Raw genomic sequence first — 16,152 nt, 5'->3', positions numbered from 1 at the left:
GCAAATGAAACTTCTGGGACTCATAAACTGTGGTTTCTGGGCAGATTGCTTTTTGAACTGCTCCTTAGCCCTCCTAACATGCAAAGAACACAAAGGCTCACAGAGTGAACTCCCTTTGTACTCCCAAGCTAATGGGGATGCTCATTAAAGAGGTAGGAGGGGAGCAGGAGGGGAGGGAGGGACTCTCCCTGCCATATTAGAGGACTTATCAAGTGTAAAGTTTCTCCTGGTCGGCCACAGCAGAGCTGGGGCCAGTTGGGAAGTTGTAAAGCTCAAGCCCTTGGAAGACAATGGCTTTGGTTGCAAGGCACGACCAGTTGAGCAACTGAATTTATGGCTCGGCTCCTGCCAAGCGATTTGTAAAGCTTTGCATTAGACTGGATGTGCATCACAGTTCATCACCCCTCTGCTTCTCCAGGCATGCACTCTAACCACTTTCTTTCACTGTAATCTAGGAGGAAAAAAACGTCAGAGGAATTTTTAGACCTGAATTCAGCTCAGTGTAAGTCTCTGCTTAAATCCCATTGGAGTCAAAGGAATTAAGCAAGGCTTTGACTTAAAGCATAGACTTAATTGCTTTGCTGAATCAGAGCCCATATTCTGATTTTCTTCCTCGGGAGCTCTTCAGAGTCAGAAAAGTGTTTTCATCCTCCAAAGGCCATTGCTCCCTCTCTCCCCACCTGCTCAGCTATGGCAGATTTCCTTGGGGTTGCTCTGCTGCAGGAGTCAAAGGGACTCGGTGATGACAAGGCCACTCAAGCCAATGCAAGTTCAATAAACCAGAAAGTCATTTGATTTGCAAGGAACTCACTGCAAACAGTTTTTCTGTGCAGGAGGCTGAGTAATGACCCATCACTCAAGCAGTTGTGAAAGGAGAGCCCTTTACAACTCAGGGGTGAAGAATGGTGCCTTTAATTGCCACGAGTGCAGGCCTGGCTTGGACAAAAAATTTCAGGCATGTCCAAGTGCTGCAGCAGATGGATTGTGCAGCACAGGGAGGGGTTTCAGGCTTTCCATCCTTCTCTCCAGGGTGGGAACATGGGCTGCTGCAGCACTGCAGCCCCACCAGCTCCAGGAGCAGGGGAAAGGACTGAGGGGGCAGCTCTGGCCAGAGAGCAGCAAGGCAACCACCCAAATAAACCTGGGAGCTGGGAGAGATTTTCCTCCTTGGATGGAGTGGTGTCTGGTCCTCATCCATCCATTCTTCTTCACCCTTGAGATAGGCAACCAAAAATGACAGTGAACTTGCTCAGTATGGATGAGCATGGTTTTGGCCAGAAATACCAGTTCAAAATTACCAAACCCAGCTATTTCCAGTAAAAACCTTTGTTCCATTCTGATAGGAAGTGGATCTTCGTGGCAATGTGGTCATGCTCAAATTTGATACCTTCCCAGTTTGGATCTGGTTATATTGGATGAATCCGTCACTGGAGAAGGGAATTCAGGGCCTGCAGTGTGTGAGGAGTGAAAAGGGACACCACAGTGCTCCTGTCTTGGGGAGAATCTCCATCTCATCTCCATCTCCATCTCCATCTCATCTCCATCTCCATCTCCATCATCTCCATCTCCATCATCTCCATCTCCATCTCCCTGATGGGCAGTGACACTCCTTGCACACACTCACTGCTGCTTTCCCTTATATGTAAAAGCAGAGGATGGGAGAATTCCTCTTGTGACATTCCTTATTTATCCTTGAGTGGATTCTCCCATGAAAGAGTGGAAATTCCATCTCCATCCAGCTCAGAAAGGTCACAACTCCCTCTTTATGAACTCTGGCTCCGCTGGGTAAAAATTTCTGTATTTTTCCCTCATGATTCTGGATTTTTCCCTCGTGTGTTGGGTGTGGTCTGGGCACAGCAGTGCCCACGTGGAGGCTTTGGGGAAAAAGCAGGAATTGTGCCTGTCCTGAAGCTAATTAATGGGACAGTGCTGAGTGCATTTAATGGAGGCCACTCTGTCCCCCCTTGTGGAAACATCTGCACTTCTCTCTGGGATGAAGTGACGGCTGACATTAAGCAGTTTGCAAGCCCCAGGTGCCGAAAGTCCAACTAAGATGGGATTTAAGCCAAATTCAGGTTGCATTCCAGGCTGTGATGAAAGGGAATTTTGAAACGTTTGACTTCCCTGCAGAGCAGAAATTCCATTTCCCAATCAGCTCTAAATAATCACTTAAAGATGGACTCTAAATTGGGATTGTTTTAATGTGTCATCTCGGTTTTAATTGCTCCGAGTTCTGAGTAAATGTTATCAGACCATCAGAGCCTGAGGATGAAGCAAGAGCTGGTGATTCAGATGGAATCTCCTGCTGCCAAAGAGGAAGTGCTGGGATTGGGATGACTCCTGCTCCAGCAAAAGACAAGACAGTGAACTCTGTGTTTACAGTGGGCCACCGATGGAATGGGATAATTGCAATTATCCCAGCGAAGCAGCGTTTTAATGACTGCTTCATTTTGGAAATACATATGTAAATCTCCGAGGAGGTGGAGAGGTGCCAATTTGTTCTGGCCAGAGCTGGGGACCTTTTATCTCCTTCAAAGAGCTGGCAGCAGAGTCCAGCACTGGGGCAGGCTGTGCTTGCTCAGCTGAGTCACAGCACCAGCGTGCACAGACCACACTCAGCTCAGCTCAGTGGAGCAGCAAAGGGATGGAGATTTCTGGTTTTCCTCCTAATAATCTCTGGTGATGGCTCTGGAAATGGGGGTTTGTGTATAATAAACAGAATTCAGCTGCAGGAGTTTGCTCTGGGGAGATGCTGAGCTGTGGGTGTTTCTCATCTGCTGCAGTGGGTGGTGAATTCTTGTTTTCTACCCCATTTTTTACCTGCTTCCCCATTTCAGTGGTTGTCCTCCCCAGGGGACATGTGATCCATCCTAACTGGGATGGAGTGATCCCATATTTATCCAGTCAGTCCAAGATACTCAACTCTGTGCTCTAAAGGATCTCTGTATTTGGAAAGGAAACTTCACTTATACTTTGTTATAATTCCCCCTTCTCAAAAGCTCCTGATGCTGAATTTCCAAAGAAGCCCAAGGAATAATGAGCCAGCACCCGCTGGCTTGGAAATTTTGGACCCTTTAAGGACATTTGAGTGGAATATTCTTCGTTTAACTAATGGTCAGAGGTATCCAAAGGATCAACAGCATGTTGAGAAATCAAGATTCTTGAAGGGATAAGACCTTCCCATGCAAATTCTGGCCAAATTCTGTGCTGTGAGTGAGCGAACAGGAGCTGTGCTCTCAATGCTGAATTTATTGGTCTTTGTGTTTCAAGGTCTCCAGTAATTACCATCATGTGACTGGGGTTCATGCACTTGGGAATGTTACACGTCCCACTATCTGCTGTGGGAGTGCCCAGACACACAACCTAAAAAACTCACAGAAACCACAGATTTATGAGATCAACCTTCTTAAGTGCGCCCCTGCCCGAGAAATAGGAGTTTCTAAATCACTCCCTTCTTCCCCACTCATTGGATTGGCTTTGCTGGAGCAGGCAGTGATATGAATTGCTGGATTTAATAAAATATCTTTGGAGAGGGTTGGAGATTTGCCATGTCAGCTCTCTGACTCCTCCTCTCTTCTGCACTTGTGGAGGGGAGGAAGGGAACAGCCACCTCTGGATGTTTGCCAGGCCAAGGGGATGGATCAAACGTTGGAGAGCATGGAAACATCCTGAAACATCCTCAAAACACTTAAACTCCTGCCTGAGCTCTGGTCCACTCCTTTCACCCATGGTGAGCATCCTCCTCTCATTTTCAAGTTTCCCCTCTGATTTCTTAGAGCCCAGAAGTGACCACGGTGTGGTTGGATGGGTCCCAAGGGGCAGATCTTCATGGAAATTGGGCACAGGTCCTCCAAATTTAACACTGTGAGGAAAATTCCTAGGAGAAATAAATCCCGTCCACCTATTAGTCATGAAAACCCTTCCTAAACAATCCAGTAGTGCTGGGAACCCCCCAAAGGCTTTGTGTGAGGTGAAATTCCATTTTTTCATTCCTAAACCCATAAACCTGTCCATTATTTGCAAAATCTGCTTAAGAGGACTCATCCTCTTCTTTTCTTTTTTCCAAAACAAGGTTTCCAAATGGACAGCTTGATTGTGAAAATGAAATAAAAGGTACAAAAATAATTACCATGGAACATCCTGGTACCTTTACTGAAAGTACAAATCTCCTGCTATGAAATTTATGGAAATACTGGCTGAGCTCTGCCTGCAGGTGCAAAGGGGTCTGTTCTGCTGGCAGGTTTTGGTTTAGGGTGCTCATATTTGACAAAGGGTTTAAATGTTGGAGGCTGTTTGTGTTCATTAGGGTGATTAAACAACAGCCTGAGCAGGACACGAGGCTGAAGGCAAATCTGACTCTGGGTGCTTTGTTATGTGGAGGTTTGGGGCTGGTGTTCATGTTGATGATGTGTTCAGTTATCTCTGTCCTTCCCTGACTCGTTACTGATCTGAGATCCTTTCCCAGCCCTCACTGATTCATTCCTCTGCTGTTTCCTCCTTGAGCTTGAGTTGTGGAAAATAAAACCCCAAATTCCTGCTCCGTTAACTTCCTCCTTAACTCCTGCACAGGCTCATCCTTCAGGGCAGCATTTGGGTTCCTCCATAACCTTGGGATGAATTGCAGCCAGAGACAGCAAGATTAGGAATTATGTCAAAATGCTGTGGATACAGCACTATGGATTAATCTCCATCACTGCAACTCTGCCTTTTCCCTCCTCTTGCCACGTTATTTCCATCCCTTCCCTTCCTCCAGCCCTGAGACTGAGCCAGAAGCTGCTCTGTGGGTTTTGTAGGGCTCATTTTTCTGCTGATTCAATTAATTAGGGAGTCAATGAATCAATTAATTCAGGAGTTGGGTGAGTTGTGTGGAAAGGAGCTGTGCCCTCACACCCCCTGTCATTGCTGGGGTTCAGGGATCAAATCAAAAAGCTGCACAGGGCTTTGCAGTGAATCTCGTTGCTCCTGGATGGTGTCTTTTTAAAAAATATCCAATGGATTGGGATTTTCCAGCTCTGGTGTCCCTGGGGTCTGGCAGGGTGGTTCTTGGTATCAGTTTTAGTGCTAGAGTAGATTCACCCAACTTTTCTGCTAGAGAAGCTTGCAAAACACTGAATTTTGCACTAAATTGATGTATTTGCTAATAACTGGTTGTTTTAAAAAGCTGAGTGAATCCTGGCTTACTGCCCATTTGTCATTTTATTGTGATTTGTTTGGGTTTTTTTTAATTTAGACTTTTTAATTTTTCCTAAATTGCCAAACCTCTGTCAAGTTCAATATTCTGTCCCATTCCATTTACAGTTCCAAAATTCCTATTTCACCTGCCACAGCGAGTTCACTTCCATTTTTATTGGAGCCTTTCAATTCTCCATCATTTTATCCCTCCTGAAGTTCTGTTCCTGAATGCATCACCCTGAGTTAAACACAGGAATATTTCTGCTGTGCACCTTCAGCAGAGAAACTTCCCTTTCTGCTGAGAAGAAATCCAGGATTAATTCCCTCCCTGCCCTTAGCCAAGACACATTTGCTGCCTATAGGACACCTGTCAAAGAGGAACAGAACTTTTTTAATAAAATAAACAAAAATCATTTGGTGAGAAAACTCAGGGAAGAGACAGAACCAGCCAAGTCCCGGATATCCTGGACAGCATTCTCATGCTTCCTTCAGCTGTCTTGAAGAAAAATGTCATCTCTTTCTGGCCAATTCCAGTTTTATTTTCAGCCTAAGGAATAGCTGGAAAGCATAGATGAAATTTTCTTTCTTGTCTAATGTAAAGGCTTAGTGGACAAGGTAAATGATGACACGAGCCAGAATTAAATGTTCCAGGGTTTGAGGTGCCTGAGCGACCTGAGTGTCAAAAGTGGGGTGAAAAATGAGCTGGAACGTGGGCAGAGACCTGGAAGGAGATGTTCCTGCTCACCAGGAAGAAAAAACCATATTCCAACAGCCCCAAAATGGGCTGGGCTGGGCTCAGTGGAGTCCAGGAAGGACTTGGGGCTCTGCTGGAGCAGGGCAGGAGGATGAGCTGAGCTCAGCTTAGTGGGGAGGGAAGGGCTGAGCTCAGCTTTGTGCTGGGATCCTGGCTCAGGGAAGTCCTTGATGTGCCAGGCAGAGCTTTGGCCTCATTCCTTTGTACCTGCTCAGGTACCCATTATGAGCTTTATAAAAATGGGATTATACATGACCTTGATAAAAAATGAGATTATACATGACCTTGATAAAAATGGGATTATAGATGAGCTTTATAAAAATGGGATTATACATGACCTTGATAAAAATGAGATTATACATGACCTTGATAAAAATGGGATTATAAATGACCTTGATAAAAAGACCCCATGAACTTGCTCAGGATCAAACCCCCAGCCACGAGGGGCTGGAAATCTCTCTAATTACCTATGATAATGAGCATGGGCTTTCAAAATCTCATTTGCAGCCTGCTCTGAGGTCCCTGTGCTTCAAACCCCAACACCAAATGAGGCAGAGGATGGATGCAGGCAGGGTTCATCAGGTGTTTGACCCCTCTTTAGTTCCTACTTGGCTTTTTCTTTTTGCCTTGACCTCAATGTGCCTCTTTCCCTGCCTGTTGCTCTCTGAATAACAACTCTCCCTTAAAACTACATCTTAAAAAAAATTAAAATCCCAGATTCCCTGCTCCTAATTCAGAAGCTCAGCTCAAATCAGGCAAAGAAATTGAAACAAAGACCAGAGCAGCTTAGACAAAACTGAATTGCTGCTTATTTTAATTCACTGTAATTTTCCTGCAAGCGGCTCTGGACGTTTTATTTGTGAAATTTTGAAGTGTGAAATTTCCTCAGTGCTGGGAGGCACAGGCCAGTGCTGGAGACTGTTTACCCACAAGTTAAGAAAATGTTTTTGCAGTTGGCTGATGTTCAGCCCCATGAATAATATTTTGCAGAGCAGTTTGCTCCCTGATTAGCACAGAATGCTCTGTGCATGTCCAGGAGCAGCTCTCTGGTTGTTCTACAGGTTTTGGAAATCCCTCCTTGTTCCTGGGAATATCTGGGTTTGTCTTGGAATCCAAGCACTGCAGGGGAGGCTGAGGAAAAGTTGCTTTACCCTGATTTTGAGCAGGATGTGATCTCTGAATCAGCTCTCTCATTTCTCAGAAAAAAAATTGTAAAATATGTAATTGTTTGTGGTTGGATGGAGCCACTGCTGCACTCTGGTTCTTCTTGGGCTTGAAACCCATCAGTGCTCAGCCTTTCCCCACTATCAGAAAGATTTTTGCTATTTGAGCCTAATCCTGTTTTTATCTTGGGAGAAATCCTCAATCCACTCCTCAATTCAGTGGCTTTTCCAGAGATTTGTCAGGATTCAAATTTGGGTGGGAATTCCCCACCCTGTTTTTCTCACCATTGGAAAAGGGCTTTAGGCAGCAATTTTAGGATTTTTTTGCTGTTCTTCAAGGCTTCAGAAATGGTTCCTGTACATCCAAGAACCTCAGGCCACCAGTGAAGGGGAAATGCATTTGGGATAAAAGCAGATTTAGAACCATCCTCACATGAGGATTTCATGGAATCACAGGATCATGGAATGGTTTGGGTTGGAAGGGACCTCAAACCCCATCCCTGCCATGGTTTATATCCAAATAAAACCCAATTCAGGTATTGATCAGGCTTCTATTTTTTGTTCTTATTTTATCCATTGCTCTTGAAGGATAAAACTTTTCACTCTCTCCCAGCCAGGGAGCCTGCTCAGAAAATATCTGAGTTTTAAACCCTTCTTGGATAAAAATATTTATTTTCTGCTCAGAGATAACGACTTCCTGCATTATTTTACACTTTTTCCCCCTTTCTCTATATTCTTCCCATCACTCTTTTAGCTGAGAAATTTATTCTGTTGCAATTATCAATCCCTGGGTCTGAATGGAGCTGGTGGTAACACAGCTGAGGGACCTGTACATGGAATTTTTGTGATATTCCCATTGAAGGAACCAAAAGAACACGAAGAGATCTCAGGCTGAGAGGGATTCCAAACTTTCTGAGCATCTCAGCACAATTTGCAGTGACAGAGGAATTTCATTTGTGGTTTAAGAGAATGGAGGTGTTTTTTAGAGGTCAGGTAAGAACAGAGAGAAATCAGCAGATCCAAGATTTTCCTGCAGCACCTCGAGTCCAAAGCCAATCAAAGAGCTGCCAATAAAATTCCCTGTAGTTCTTTAACTTCCTTTACCTTTACAGAGGGAAAGTAATCTCTGGGAAAATGGAGTGGGGAAAAAACTTGGGGGAAAGGCATCAGAAGGCACTTGGGGATGTTTTTAATTCTTCAACTTTTCACGAAGGAAAAAAAAGTGAAATTTCTAAGCATTTTGACCAGATTTCTTTGAATTTTACCCTGAAAAAAAAAAAAAAAAAAGGATTATTGATATGTTTATCGATATATTTATGATTTTTCTGTTTTTCCTGCAGCATAGAAAGCATGCCTTGGGAAAACCCTGAACAATGGGGCTGCCAATCCTGCACAAACACAACATCAGCTGAACTTTCTCAGCCCCAATTGTTTGGAGCTGCCTGAAAACTTCCCATGGAGCAAAAAAAAAAAAAATTCAAATGCCCACAGGGGGTTTCCCTCCCCCCCACCTGTTTTGGGTCTACAAAACAACTCCAGCAGCGCAATTTGGGGAAAAAAAAAATCTCTACAATGGGGCAACTTGTTATTTCCTGATGAATTTGTACCTTGTGCTGGCTCTGGGAATCCAATATGTTGGGAAGGAGAAGGATTTAAACAAAAATTTAGACAAAAAAGTCTCACATATATGGATGTATAGCAGAAAGATCTTTGAGTGTAGAATCTGAAGAATGAATAGAAATTATAGCAAGTTTTAATATAGAAGAAAAAAATTGTTGAGCCAGTCTTACTGGATAGAAAGCAAAGAGTGAGTTGGAAGGGGATTTTATGAGCAAAGGATAAATCCACCTCAAACAAAAAAAAATTTACCGAGCAAAAAGATTTTCACAGCCAAACAAAAAGACTGTGTTGCAAATAGAGAAAAGATCTCAAAATTTTCCACTACAAAAAAGCTAAAAAACAACTTCTACCTTAAACTGTAACACAGTGCCCTCTTGTAATTAAAAAATAATAACATAAATATATAATGTTAGGAGTTGTAATAAGCTATATAAGTAATAGTAAAAGTATTGATTAGTTGTCCCGTATTAAAATAATCTACAATGAAAAATAGATCATGTATTGTAACCAAAACTGAAAAAATCTGTTGAGTGAACCCACAGCTGTAGCTAAAAAAGCTAAAAAAATTTTAAAAAAAATTTACTGCATAATTTAAATATAATAAACATTTTATGTATGTATGTGTATGTATGTGTACGTATGTGTATGTATGTGTATGCATGTGTGGGTGTATATATGTGCATTTATGTGTGTTTATTGGTATTTATTTGTATTTATGTGTATTATTTATGTGTATTTATGTGTATGTATGTGTATTTCTGTGTATTTTTGTGTATTTATGTTCATGTATGTGTATTTCTGTATTTCTGTGTATTTCTGTATATTTATGTGTATGTATGTGTATTTATGTGCATGTATTTCTGTATTTCTGTGTATTTATTTGTATTTATGTGTATGTATGTGTATTTGTGTGTATTTGTGTGTATTTGTGTGTATTTATGTTTATTTAGGTTATTTATGTGTATTTCTGTGTATATATGTGTATTTAGGTGTATTTGTGTGTATTTATGTGTATGTATGTGTGTTTCTGTTTATTTATGTGTATTTATGTGTATTTATGTGTATTTCTGTATATGTATGGGTATGTACGTGCATTTCTGTATATTTATGTGTATTTACATGTGTGTATTTCTGTTTATTTATGTATATGTATATGTATGTATGTGCATTTCTGTGTATTTCTGTATATTTATGTGTATTTATGTATATTTCTGTGTGTGCATGTGTATGTATGTGTATTTCTGTGCATTTCTGTGTATTTCTGTGTATTTCTGTTTATTTCCCTCCTGCCCTTTGCTCCACCCTCTCCCCTCAACCTTTCCCAGAGCGAATCTGCTCTTTCCATTTTCCAGAGGTGCAGGGATTGGCTGGGCAAAGGGAGGATGTGGCACCAATTCCCATTCCCTGGGAAACACCATCACCTTCCCCAGGCCAGGCAGCTCTTAACTGAGGCTCCTCTGAATTCATTGGGGGCTGAGTTTCTTCATGAGGACAAATAGAATTTCAGGGAAATACAGTGGGGATGCCCAGGATCTGCTCCAATCATGTCCATGGAATTAAATTGGAGATGGGATTTCTGGTGCTCACTAAAGCTGCAGATCAATGGCTAACAGAGAGCTGGCCTCACCAATGACCAGATTTTCATCAATTACTGTAATTCTGGGATTAATCAGACAGAAGTGGCTCTGTCCTGCACAAACCTTCCTTCCTTGGGGCTGCTCCTTCTCTACAGCATCCTCAGCTTGTCCCTGCCCATCCTGTTCTAGGTTTCATTTCTGTTTTCCCTCCTGTTGAGCAGGAGCTGCCCAGCTCCTCATCTCTGCTTTTTCCTGCCTCATCTGTGCTTTTTCAAAACACTTGATCAACTGGCTGAATGTTTCCTTCAGCAGCAGCAGGTACTTTTGCTTTGAACAGTCTGTTTTCTCAAGGCTGGACCTCTCTGACAAACTCTTGGAGTTTGGTCCATGTTTATAATAAATAAATGCATTGAAAAGAAACAAGAAAAGATAAAAAAAATACCCTGCAGTCCTCTGTGAAATTGAAAGCAGAAAGCTGGAGCTGTCTATGAAAAACTGGAAGAAAACTTCCTCTGGAAATCTCAGGCAGAGGCACAAAGTGATGCCATCTGCCAGAACTTTTCCAGGAGCTCCTGATCCCCATGGCACTGAGCCATCAGGAGCTGCTGGATCAGCCCCTGGGGTACTCCAGGATCTGCTGGATCAGCCCCTGGGGCACTCCAGGATCTGCTGGATCAGCCCCTGGGGCACTCCAGGATCTGCTGGATCAGCCCCTGAGGCACTCCAGGATCTGTCTGCAAGCCCAGCCTGGTCCAATCCTACCTGGAGTTGCTGCAATCCCCCAGGGCTCCCATCTCGCCACGTTTTCTCCAAAATATAGGAATAAATCTTGGCCAAATGAAGTTGTTCCTGTGATCTGCAGGTTGTAACTCCTATTCCTGCATTCCCACCTCTCCTCTTCACCCCTGAGCTCTGGGATCCACCTGCTGGGACTCCCTGTGGGTTCTGTCCCACCTGGATCCTGCCCCTCTCCCGAGCGCTTCGAGCCACGATCACTGTTGGAGAAACCTGGGATTATCGAGTTTTGGATTAGCAGGCAATTTCCTGAGTTTCTCAACATCATAAATGAGGTCAAAAAGGTCTTTTTGAATGGAACCCATTAATCTCCTTGTTGTTAGCAAGGAAATGTTGGAAAGTGCAGGTGTTAACAGTCGCTGTGTTATTTTTGGGAGAATGTGAACTGAAACACTCACAGGAAGCGTAGTATTCCCCTGCCAGCATCCTGGAGTATTATTTTAGGCAGCAGAACTGAGGGTTATGTGCAGGATTATGCTTTCATCACACCTTTAGGGCTTGAGCACTTTGTGTGCAAGAACTTTGCCTGGAGCGTTTCTTTGCCCTGTCTCCTCTGTTTTGGAAAAAGGAAAATAATCCCCATGGTGGCCATCAAGGAGCAGCGTTGTGGTGCAGCTCCTGGGGAAAAGCAGCACAGAATTCACTCCCTGCATCACAGAAGGGGTCACAGAAGGGATTTCCTTCAGGGATCATTTCAGCTTTCTCCAAAATACAGCAAGGTGTGGGGATCTGTTCTCTTTGAAAGGCTTCTTCAGGAAAAGCCTTTTTACAAATACAGGGCTGGAAATGAGCCCAGGTGGGAGCTTTGGGGTCTGGATCCAATATCCAGCCTGTCTGCTGACTCTGGGAGCAGATTCTGGAAGGGAGGGAATAAATGAGTGGGAAAGGATGTGCAGAGGTGAAGTGATGGGATGAGGATCCCAGAGAAAATCAGAATTAGGGAGAGTTGGAACCAGCAGCTTTCTGCTGCCTCCTGCTCCACATTCTTCTCCTAATTGAATTCCCAAGCCTTGTAGCTAAAGTAAGATCCATACCCATATAACAACAACACAAGCTTGTGTTTCAGGCACACATCTAAATATGTTCACCACTTGAAAGATTTCCAAAACATGGCAACTCGTCTGTGTGCAGTGGACAGAGCTGTAACATGTTCTGATGGAAAGAAAATGAGAAAATAAATTTAAAAAATACTCAAATTATCACGGAGGGCAATGGATAATAAATGAAATAACGGGATTGAAGGCTGGTTTTTGCAGGTACTGTAATGTAGATGGGGAATTGCTTGTCCTTGCAAAGAATGACCTTATGTGGATGGCCAGAGTTAACAAAGCCACATCACAGGGAAATGTCAGCACTGGGGGCTCAGTGAATGTGCTGCCTGCACAAACTCTCCCCAGTGACACTGGTTATAAAAAGCAGCATCTCCACAGAGATTCAGAGGGAAACCATCCAGGATCCCTGAAGAAATTCAAAGATGAAGGGGCTGGTGTTCTTTTCTGATATAAAAATTCTGAGTGGGGGAGCAGAGTCACCCCAAAGCTTCCTATTTGTTTGTTGGGATTTCTCCTCCTTCCCAAGGAGTGATTGCTGGAGCTCTGCAGCCAATGGAACTGAGAAGGAAAAACCACCTGGATCCTGAGGTTTCCCCATCAGCTGATTAAAATCCAGAATAATCAAACAGGAATCTCACAGAATATGGAAGAAATTCCCTTCCCAAGCCCACCAACCTGTCCTGCACTGCTGCTCTGGCAGAACAAGCAATTTTCCTCAGAATATCTGGAATTTGAGATGGGTTACTCACAACCAGGCACTTTTCCAGGCAGTTTTTTTTCAGCTATGGGGTTTTTATTTTAGGGTTTGTGGAGTTCTGACCAGCAAAGGAGGCAGAGCTTTTAAACTCTGCACAAACATTCTTGGCTGAGCAGAGTGGGGATGCTCAAGGTCAGCTCCAGTTGTGACTCTAAATTGAGAGATGGGATCTTTGGGTGGTCACTAAAGCTGCAGATAAAAGCCTAAAAGAGACTTTGCCTCACTAATTACCAGTTACTATAATTCTGTGATTAATCAGGTGTGCAATAGAACTCCCTTGATTTTAGTGCTGATGTAGAAATGCCAGAAAAAGAAAAATTTTTGTAATGAGTTTATCAAGGAGGAGAAAAGACCCAGGGAACTCCCAAAATACAACTGTACAACACAAGCTAAATGAAAAGTTTTCCCATGACAGCAGGTTAGAAATGACTCCAAATTTTCAACTCTATAATTCCTTGGTGTTTTAAATGTTATTCTGATATTTAGGCTGAGGGTGATAGGAAGGGATCCCAGCCCACCCAGTCCTGTTCCTGATAGGGAAGCACTGCTTGCTGCCCACAATCCCAGGCAAAGGGAGGAGAATTCCCCAGGAACCAAAGCCATAAACACTCTCTCTCACCTTAAATGGGATTAATAAAGATACTCCCTTCTCTTAAATGCACTCATTCAAAATAACCCTCTCACTCCCCAGCAGATTTTTTTTTTTTTTTTTTACCTGACATCTGTTTCAACATCTGCTGAGCAGGACAAGAATGAATCATATTACACTGATTATATTTGCTTAATTCTACCATGTAGCCTTTGATCCACATGAGGTGGACACGCTGAGCCAGACACCACGAAACCCAAACTTCAGCCCGGGAGTTCTTGCACCAAACAATTACAAGGCCCAGATTTTGATTCTTGGCTGCATGGATGCAAGAAGGGAAAAAAGTCATTTCTTGTTCACAAGCTTCCAAATTCACTCTCTGTGTGTTGAGGGAGAGATTTTGCCTCTTGCCACTCAAGTTTTTCCCCATAAAGGAGTCTGCAGCAGGCTGGAGATTTCCTCTGGGGGTGGAAAGGTTTTCCCTGCTCCCAGGTTTTGATTCCCCCAAGGACACATCTATCATTCCCACCCAGCTCCTCATCAGGGATTCCAAAATCCTCATTAAGGCTTTGGGAGGGGGGAAAATCTTCTTTTCCTCATGGCACCATTCCAAAAGGGGTGCTGCAATGAGAGGAGGATCACAAGAATTTTGATTTTTTCTGTGTGTGCCCCAACCTTTGGCATTCAGTCTGAACGAGCTCTGCAGAATTCTCCTGCAGGATTCCCAGCAGGTGCCCTTTCCAAGGGGCTGCTTGGAATAATCCCTCCACTCTGAAGATTTCTTTTGATTAAAAAACAAAAGCAGGAGGAAAGAAGAATTAAGAGCCACCTCAGCCAAACGATTTTACTCCATGGTTTTAATTAGGCAGTTGGGAAGAGACCAAAAGTGAGCTCCAGCACATTTGGAAGCACCTCAGGCAGCCTCAGAACAATTACTGAGCAAAAACCAAACGCTGCAGAAATCCCATGGATTACATGGGGGCCCAAGAAAAGCTCCATGGGAGGAGCAGAAGAGGAAAAGCTGTTTTTATTTACGTTTGCTGAAGAGTTCATTGGGGTGGGACACGCAGAGTTAGAATCTGTTTGGAGTTTTTTACATGTGCAGACGCTGATGTTTTTTTCCCAAAGATGGCATCAAAACTCTCAGAGTCCAGCCCAGAGAACTTCAGGGCTGGAAAAGAGAGCTGGGAGGACAAAGTGAGTTCTGTCTGCTCAGAAAAAACCATCTCTTGTACCTTGATTAAGACACAATTTCCTGCCCCACAGGTAGATCAGAGATGGAGGAGATGCAAACCATGGGTCAGGGTGTCCTTTTTGAGCAGATATGTCCACAGGCAGGACCTCAAACCATCCCTGATCTCTCTGGGTTTCCTCATTTCCACACAATTTTCCTTTTATTCCTTTTTTGTTGTTTTATTCCTTTTTTGTTGAGGGATGTTTCCACTCCTTTAAAAAACATCAGCCCAAAAATGGTTAAAATCAAATTAAAAGAGAGGCAAAGCAACAGAAAGAGAAAAATTGGTTGCAGAAATTATCTGGTCATCCTCTTTTTCTCCATTAATTTAAAAGAGGAAAAAAAGCCTCCATAAAAACCCACTTCAGGGAAACTAAACTGGCTTTGGTGAAAATCTTGGTGTCTTGGAATGAGGAAAATTATGGAATCATTTCCAGCTAGTTTTAATTGGGATATCAATTTTATTCCCAAAAGGTTTATGCCAGGAACAGGTGGATGAGGAACTTTTTGTGCCCTCAGCACAAATCCAATGGAGGGCTGGGGACATTTTTTTGTTTCTGTCCCTGCTGTGAGAGGGATCCAGAGCTCTCCAAGGAGGGATGAGGGATGGGAGGGCATTTCTTCATCCTGACATGTTTGGGTGTTTTTTTTCCAGCCAAGTTTCCTTGGTTTTGTGCTGCTCCCTTTCCTCCTTTCCTGGTACAACTCACACAAATAAAGCTGTTTATAGTGCCTCAGGCTCCTCATAAATACACCAGGAGGGCTGGAAGAATTTCCTGGATTTTCTCTTGCGTTGGACATGGATGTGCTTTGAAGGGGTTTTTGGTTCCTTTGGGAAGGATTTTGGAAAAAATTTGGGTGCTGGAGGTGTGGAGCTCCATGCCTCTGCATTTCTGGAATTCATCTAAGTGGTTCCTCCCTCTTCCCACTTTTCCAATTCAGGATTCATCTTTAAATCGTTTTTCACAACACAGAGACTCCCTTTGGGGCTGGAACACTGGGAATCAGGATTGTTGAGCCTAGAGAAGGGAAAGCTTTGGAGGGACCCAATTTTGGCATCCCAGGGTCTCAAAGCCCATGAGGAAGATGGAGAGAGGTCATTTGCAAGAGGACAAGAAGAAATTGCTTCCCACTGAAGGAAAGTGAGTTTAGATGGGATATTGGGAAGGAATTCCTCTCCCTGGGGATGGGGATGTGGCACAGGGTGCCCAGAGAAGCTGTGGCTGCCCCTGGATCCCTGGGATGTCCAAGGTGGGGTTGGACAGGGTTCTGAGCAGCCTGGGATGGTGGGAGGTGGGATAAAATTAACTCTAAGGTCAACTCTAAGATCCTTTCCCACCCAAACCATTCCAAATCGACTCCATAAAATCAGAGCCTGCCTTTGGGCTCGACCATCTTAGGAAGATTGAGACTCAAATGTTAAAAGCATGGAATAACTG

Source organism: Catharus ustulatus, chromosome 11 (assembly GCF_009819885.2).
Source record: "Catharus ustulatus isolate bCatUst1 chromosome 11, bCatUst1.pri.v2, whole genome shotgun sequence".
Lineage (NCBI taxonomy): Eukaryota > Metazoa > Chordata > Aves > Passeriformes > Turdidae > Catharus > Catharus ustulatus.
Note: the sequence above shows the minus strand (reverse complement) of the source record.